The sequence below is a fragment of the Colias philodice genome, chromosome 6, assembly GCF_061535455.1.
Source record: "Colias philodice isolate Cphi_HAF_F1 chromosome 6, ilColPhil1 Martin Lab GWU primary, whole genome shotgun sequence".
NCBI classification, from domain to species: domain Eukaryota; kingdom Metazoa; phylum Arthropoda; class Insecta; order Lepidoptera; family Pieridae; genus Colias; species Colias philodice.
In genome coordinates, this window is record NC_143091.1 from 2,580,872 (window position 1) to 2,588,271 (window position 7,400).

A 7,400-nucleotide genomic window follows, 5' to 3' on the forward strand; every position below is an offset into this window, starting at 1 on the left:
TGTAATATCTACCAAACCTTTTTCGTTGCTTTCGTGGTACAGTCTTTAACCGAGGGGTACTGAATTCGATTCTCGGTGATGGACACAGAAAGCTGATTATCTACTTGCACGTAAAGAAAATTTATGTAAGAAGGATTGTGACCTTATCAGCAGCCTGTGTTCTTGCAGTGGGAACTAGAATCCATACTAATATTATAAATGCGAAAGTAACTCTGTCTGTCTGTCTGCTACTCAATCACGCCTTAACTACTGAACCAATTTGCATGAAATTTGGTATAGAGATATTTTGATACCCGAGAAAGGACATAGGATAGGTTTTATCCCGGAAATCCTACGGGAACGGGTTTTTCTATGAAAACGCGGGCGAAGCCGCGGGCGGAAAGCTAGTATATATTATAAATTTACTAATATCTAGTGCCTATTATATTATTTGTGCTAAAATGATAAATTGGAAAGTGTGTTTGTTTTTCTTCTCAGCAATATTATTATATGATTGTTGTGAAAGACAAGAGAGTTAGAGCGTATACGCACTATGCGGGTAGCCGCATTGCGGGTAGCCGTCCGGCTGGCCGCAAGCACAATTATGCTACCGCAGACCGCACAGTGCGCATAGAAATGAATATTACGTACATAATTGTGCTTGCGGTCAGCCGGACGGCTACCCGCAATGCGGCTACCCGCATAGTGCGTATACGCTCTTACATTTAGGCTTCTTTTTACCACGGTGAAACATCTCATACCCCTGGGAAATTCCTTTGACTAAGCGGGCGAAGCCCCGGCGGAAAGCTTGTTTTTTCATAATGTACGGTAAATATAATGATACTACATTATGCTGGTGTTCAAAGCAATTAAAAACATAAAAGTCTATATTAATTTTGTTGCGATGTAAGTGCATGGCAATAAATTATGTTGATGCATAAAAACTTCTGCAATACGCATAACTTTCCAAAATTATTATCCGACGCTAACTCGTTTAAATTTTAATTAATTCGCTGCGGCTTCACTAATATTATAATTTATAAATACGGGTTGTGGGTGGATTGATGTGTATTTTGTGAATAAATTTCGTTAGCTAAATGTTATAGATCCTATTCTATCCTTATAAATGCGAAACTTTGTCAGGATGGACGTATGTGTATGAATCAGTGTGTATGTTTGTAACACTTTCACGCAAATACTACCAAACCGATTACCTACAATGAAATTTAGCACACATATAGAGGGTAACTTGGATTAACACATAGGATAAGTTTTATCCCGGAAATCCAACGGGACTGGGACCTATGCGGGTTTTCCTTTAAAAACGCGGGCGAAGCCGCGGGCGGAAATCTAGTCATTCATAAAACCTTAACCACCATAGTTAATTCACTCCCGTTATAATGATGTGTACGCATTATGCAAAACCTAATCCATTTCAAATATGATTTTCCGTAGGTTCATGCATTTTGAATTACGCATGCATGCATTCTCCATTGTATTTCAGATATATAATTAATCTTGTGTTGTCGATAATTATGGCTTTTGACTAGATTTCCGCCCGCGGCTTCGCCCGCGTTTGCAAAGGAAAACCCGCATAGTTCCCGTTCCCGTGGGATTTCCGGGATAAAAACTATCCTATGTGTTAATCCAAGTTACCCTCTATATGTGTGCTTAATTTCATTGTAATCGGTTCAGTAGTTTTTACGTGAAAGAGTAACAAACATCCATACATCCATACATCCTTACAAACTTTCGCCTTTATAATATGTATTAGATTAATATAATTTTCGATAAAGATCGCTTAAAAATGTTTCTTATCGGGTTTTAAAGCTATCCACTAGAGATCATAATCACTGGCAGATTAAAAATAGCTTTAGTGCTTGCATTAAAATAAGCTATTTTTATTTAAAAAGTATGTAATAAAATAAATATACATATCAAGTCAATAAATTTAATATAAGACACAATATTAATATATTTGAAATTGTACACGTAATATTAACACAAAAGCGACCAAACAATAATTGTTTACAATAATATTCGCTTTGTAGTCGTAGTCTGCACATGTTCGTTGGATTCCTAACATTTATTGGTGATTTCGTGAGAACTAATTCTCCGAGAGAAATACAGAAATACTGTGTAATTATGGTAATGAAAACAACGAAACATTTTTGAGTGTGGGGTGAATTATGTATCTATTTTAATATTATCATCCATACTAATATTATAAATGCGAAAGTAACTCTGTCTGTCTGTCTGTTACTCAATCACGCCTGAACTACTGAACCAATTTGCATGAAATTTGGTATAGATATATTTTGATACCCGAGAAAGGACATAGGATAGGTTTTATCCCGGAAATCCTACGGGAACGGGTTTTTCTCTGAAAACGCGGGCGAAGCCGCGGGCGGAAAGCTAGTAGAAAATAAATTTTACCTGCGATTGTTTTGGCAAGTCTTATACATATTATTTATTATAGTATGTACCTAGTTAATAAAATAGTTAATTAGTATAAGAAACATTTTTAGGTCTATCAAGTACTCATGAAATTTTGCTTACCTACTATTAGAATTTTTAGATTAGTAGTTAGCGTTGCGAGATATAATATCTATTTATATATTAATTTTACTAACTTCCAACTTAGATTTCATCGCGCGAAGTATATCTATACTAATATTATAAAGCTGAAGTTTGTTTGTTTGTTCGTACGCGCTAATCTGGGGAACTACAGGTCCAATTTGAAAAATTATTTCGGTGTTATAGCTCATTTATCGAAGAAGGCTATTATAGGCTATATATCATCACGCTACGACCAACAGGAGAGGAGCCACGGGGGTGAAACCGCGCGGAGCAGCTAGTTATAGATAAAACCGAATTATCAATAATGTTAATCCAAAAGTAAAACTCATTATGCACACACGGTTTGGCTACAGCGCTTGGCACCGTGTCGTGTTATTTTGGCACTTAACGCGAAGTCATTGGCGATTTGGCACCCTCGTGGGCCATTAGTGACGCTGATATGTACCACTGTTGTGCATTTTTATGTTAGATGGAAGCAAATTGGCTTGCGGAGTGTGCGGGCTGAATGCGCGTCTTTATTTTAGCCTGGTAAGCTCTAAGCTGGTAAGTAACGTTCTATGACGTTATATTATAGGGATGGAACTTTGAAGGTTTTGGTTCAAAACAACGTAGGTATATTATGAATCTCATTTGAGTTTTTAAAGTTTTTATGTGCTTATTATAAAGTTTTTGTTGGAGAGTTTTATTTTTATTTTCATCCCTATATATAGCGATACATATTTTCAGTAAATGAGCTGTTTTTATTATCGTTACATACCTACTTACATAACATTACGTGTATACCTACAATTTATTGAACTAGAAAATTCCAAATAAAAATAAAAAAATATAAAATGAGATATCTTCAGGATTTTTTTCTACGACCTCTAAATTTTCTCAGATGTGAATCACACGAAGCGATTCATTGATATGACTCATTTTCGGTATTTCAGGGCGATGTTTTATTCATATAATTATTCATAAAGTAGCTAAGTCAACATCAAAGCGAATGCAAGTGTAACAAATATAAAAGTAAGCGGTTTTTCACGAGGAAAATGTGACATTATTCATGTATCAGTAACGTATGTGCATATTTTTAGAAACGTAAGCAAATCAAGCCTTAAATATATTCACCCTACTGAATGGGCGCTAATAACTGTACCCGTAGCCGAATATTTTGTTGTTTTTTAATCGCCACTGCATTCTGACCCTTATTGGCTTTCAAAAAAGGCTAGAATCGTATAATTTAAATTATGTTAGCCGTCCCTGTTATCTGTGCTGTACGACCCAAAATTGTATGAGGCATGCATTGAAAAAGAACTCTTTTGAGAGACCCGCTGCGACGGTTTGATAGATGATGTGGTGTTTTTATAATCTACATAAAACAAGATTAATTTCCCGTAAAAATATTATATTTCAGGATTATATCATGTGAAGGAGAATTTCGTGGAAATGTAAGAGCAATGGTGGTTAATTGGTTAAAGCCTTAAATTTATATTAAAACGTTATGGTTCCAGGATTGATAAGCATGTGAAATTATTATTTTTTTTTCATTTACAGAAAACATTGTAAGAAATTTCTGAGTCACTTAACTTCTAACAATAATTCACTGAAATACTTATCAAATACTTATCAAAGAAAAATATATAAAACGAATGATACATTTTTATAATTCTATAATTATTAAAATATACACAATAATATGTCATTTTGGTCACTTATATTATTATCTTCGTAAGCAGCTTTTAAGCTAGCATTCCATACCAAGCAACACAAAGTACGTTTAAATCGAGCTAAAACAAATACAGCAATACCAAAAAGCGGTAACAATCTATTTGTCCAAAGCCACCCTGCAGCGATAATAATTCCGCAATAGCAATAAAAAATCAGCGACAAATCTCAAAATCCCTCCGACGGTCAACTAGGCACGCCTTCAAAATTATTAAGCCTTTCAGTGTACTGTAACAAAACGGGTGAACGATATTGAACCTTCTATCAAGTGTGTATGGTCGATTTTACTTTGAGTGTGCTATGAGAGTTGCGCCCTTGTAGATGTGAACCTTTGTTTACGATGTCATGGAATTTTACGTTGCATCCTTTATAGACCGGGAGATACTGACACAAAATTTCGAGTCATTTGTAACAGGATGGCGGTTCTACAGGGTTCTTAGTACGCAATGACAAAAAGAAAAATGATGGTGTGAACGCTGGTACTGGCGGCTTAGTCGCGTGGGCGTTAGTCGAACTCGTCGGAAAATAGCGAAAGTCAAACGATTTGTAACAGTATGGCACTTATTTTTCCTGTAAGTTTGAGGATCAACGAATATAAAAACAAAATTTCAAAGATCTAGGTGTTGGAAATCTTCACTTATATAAATTAATAATAAATTTATTTTTCAAGTATGACAGCACTTTTTCCCCCTACTAGAAGTATGGCAAATATAATAATGGTCACATTTTATCAAATACTTTCCAAAAAGCCAAATGCAATACTGGTACAAAAAGATAGGTGAAATAAAAAAATTTTGCAGATTTTCGGCGGTATGGCGACCATTTGGAATCGTCCGAAAAGTATGGCATGGCGATTTTCGTAAATGGCTGCACGACGATGGTTACCTGTGCAAAAGTTAGCTTGGTACAAATGGTTGAATAATTGTTTTTTTTAAATCAACACATTCGCGTCGGTATGGCGGGCTGTAAGTCATACCGGAAAAGTATGGCATGACACTACCGCCTACTTCTTTTTTATGGGCTATCGGTAAATTCTAAAATTTTTGTGTTACAAATCGTTTGACTTTCGCTATTTTTCCGACGAGTTCGACTAACGCCCACGCGACTAACCCACCGGTACCAGCGTTCACACCATCATTTTTCTTTTTGTCATTGCGTACTAAGACCCCTGTAGAACCGCCATCCTGTTACAAATGACTCGAAATTTTGTGTCAGTATCTCCCGGTCTATTATATTATGCTTGTGAACTATATAGCATGCGTTGCTAATAATATTATACAATGTTTTTATAATTATTATAAGAATAAAACAATCCAAAAAAATGTATGTATCTATCATTGTTTATGTAGGTATGAATGAGGTGACCTAGAACTACTAGAACACTTGAATTGGATAAAAATGTAACGTATTGTTTCGTTTTATTTAATGTCGAGTACCATACTATATTTAATGAAAATAATTGTGCAAATTCAAAACCTATTTCATGCTTTTTTAATTAAACTTAACACCTATCAACAAATACCATCAATTTAAAATGAAATTCACGCCATCTTTAATCTTAAAAAATCTTAGAAAAACTTTCATTAATTATTCAGCGATGCATCAAGTGAAGGAGTGCCCTAAACCTCTTGCTATCTCTCTCCACGATGTCCCACTCTACGGCCATGTCCATTCAAACCTCATATAATCCAATAGCAGACTGGACGGAGATTTGTTAAGCATTTCGGGAGCTTTTGCAGTCATATTGTACGTTCCTTAGACCGGCTTAAAGAAAATTGGAGACTTAAATTCGTTCCAGTCGAACCGATGTGAAATTGTGACAATTTTTACTTTTTGAGAGGAAATTCTTGAGTTGCGTTGACTATGAAATTAATATTTTTCATTTTTATTAATATACATTCATTATAGCCGCTGTAGGTCACTAGATGTTAAATGCTCACGATTTTTTAAGCGTTAGGAACACTGACGGTTTTGCAGTTATTGACCGTCTTTTTAGAATATGGACCTTTTCCTTGTCGTGCCAATATCAAATAATTTGTAGTACCATCAAGTACAACAACAAAAAAAAACGTAATTTAAATAAATTCCCTATAATATAAATTGTAGACTAAATATCAAATTGACAATAATAACAGTCCTCATACTTTACCTTCATAAAACCTTCGCTAGACTAGATATGAATAGGTATCTAATGTACTTAAATTATTATTGTATACAGAATCTCTGTGTTGGGAGAGCATAGTTATCTAAATTTACACTTGAATTAATATTTACTACTATATAGGTACTTCTCTGTTATACAATAATAACAGAGTTGGAACTTTACAATATGTTTCAAGCTACACGTCTATTATTTTTATTTACATTTTAAATAAGCTATAGTCAGATATTCTGCTTAATATAATGATAGATAGAAAGGGAGCCTTACCAAAAACTCAAATTATACAATGGGAAAATCATAAATTGAAACGACAATACGTCAACCATAAACCACCCAACCAATAGGTAGCCGAATTTCATCTTAGTTCAAACAATATCCATCGGAAACGCTACGGAGACTTAATTAATTCGTCTTGAGCACGTACAGGATCTAATTTGAATAGTAAACAAGCCCTTATTTACTTCCTAATTCCTCTATCGGACCCGGCATATAATCCGGTCGATGGTTGTCGCACCATGCCGGGATTATCGACGGCTAAACGTCATGGGTTGGCTTAAACTATAAGACACGTACTGTATTTTGTAAACGTAGCTTGGAGGTTGAGGAATTTCTTGGCTTTGGAAGATTGGTATTGTTCGGTTATCTAGAACGAAAGATTGTTATAAAAAAGTGAAGTCCGATGAATGCAAATATTCTTCTATTACACTGATCGATTTTCTTTATAGGCGAGTAGGTGAACTGCCTTCTGTTTCCTGTTGGACCTAGACATTTTTTCTTGTTTTTCCAAATCCCAATGTCACGCTTATGTTCACACCTTGGGCCTATCTAGGTCCAGAGCTCTTGATTGATATATTACTGTGTTTGTCATCCAACAATGTAAACTATGGACAATGCACTGAGAAAACGTAACGGCTATAAATAGACAAGTTGCTGCTATTTACAACCGAGTAACTTGCTTCGGAGGGAGCCT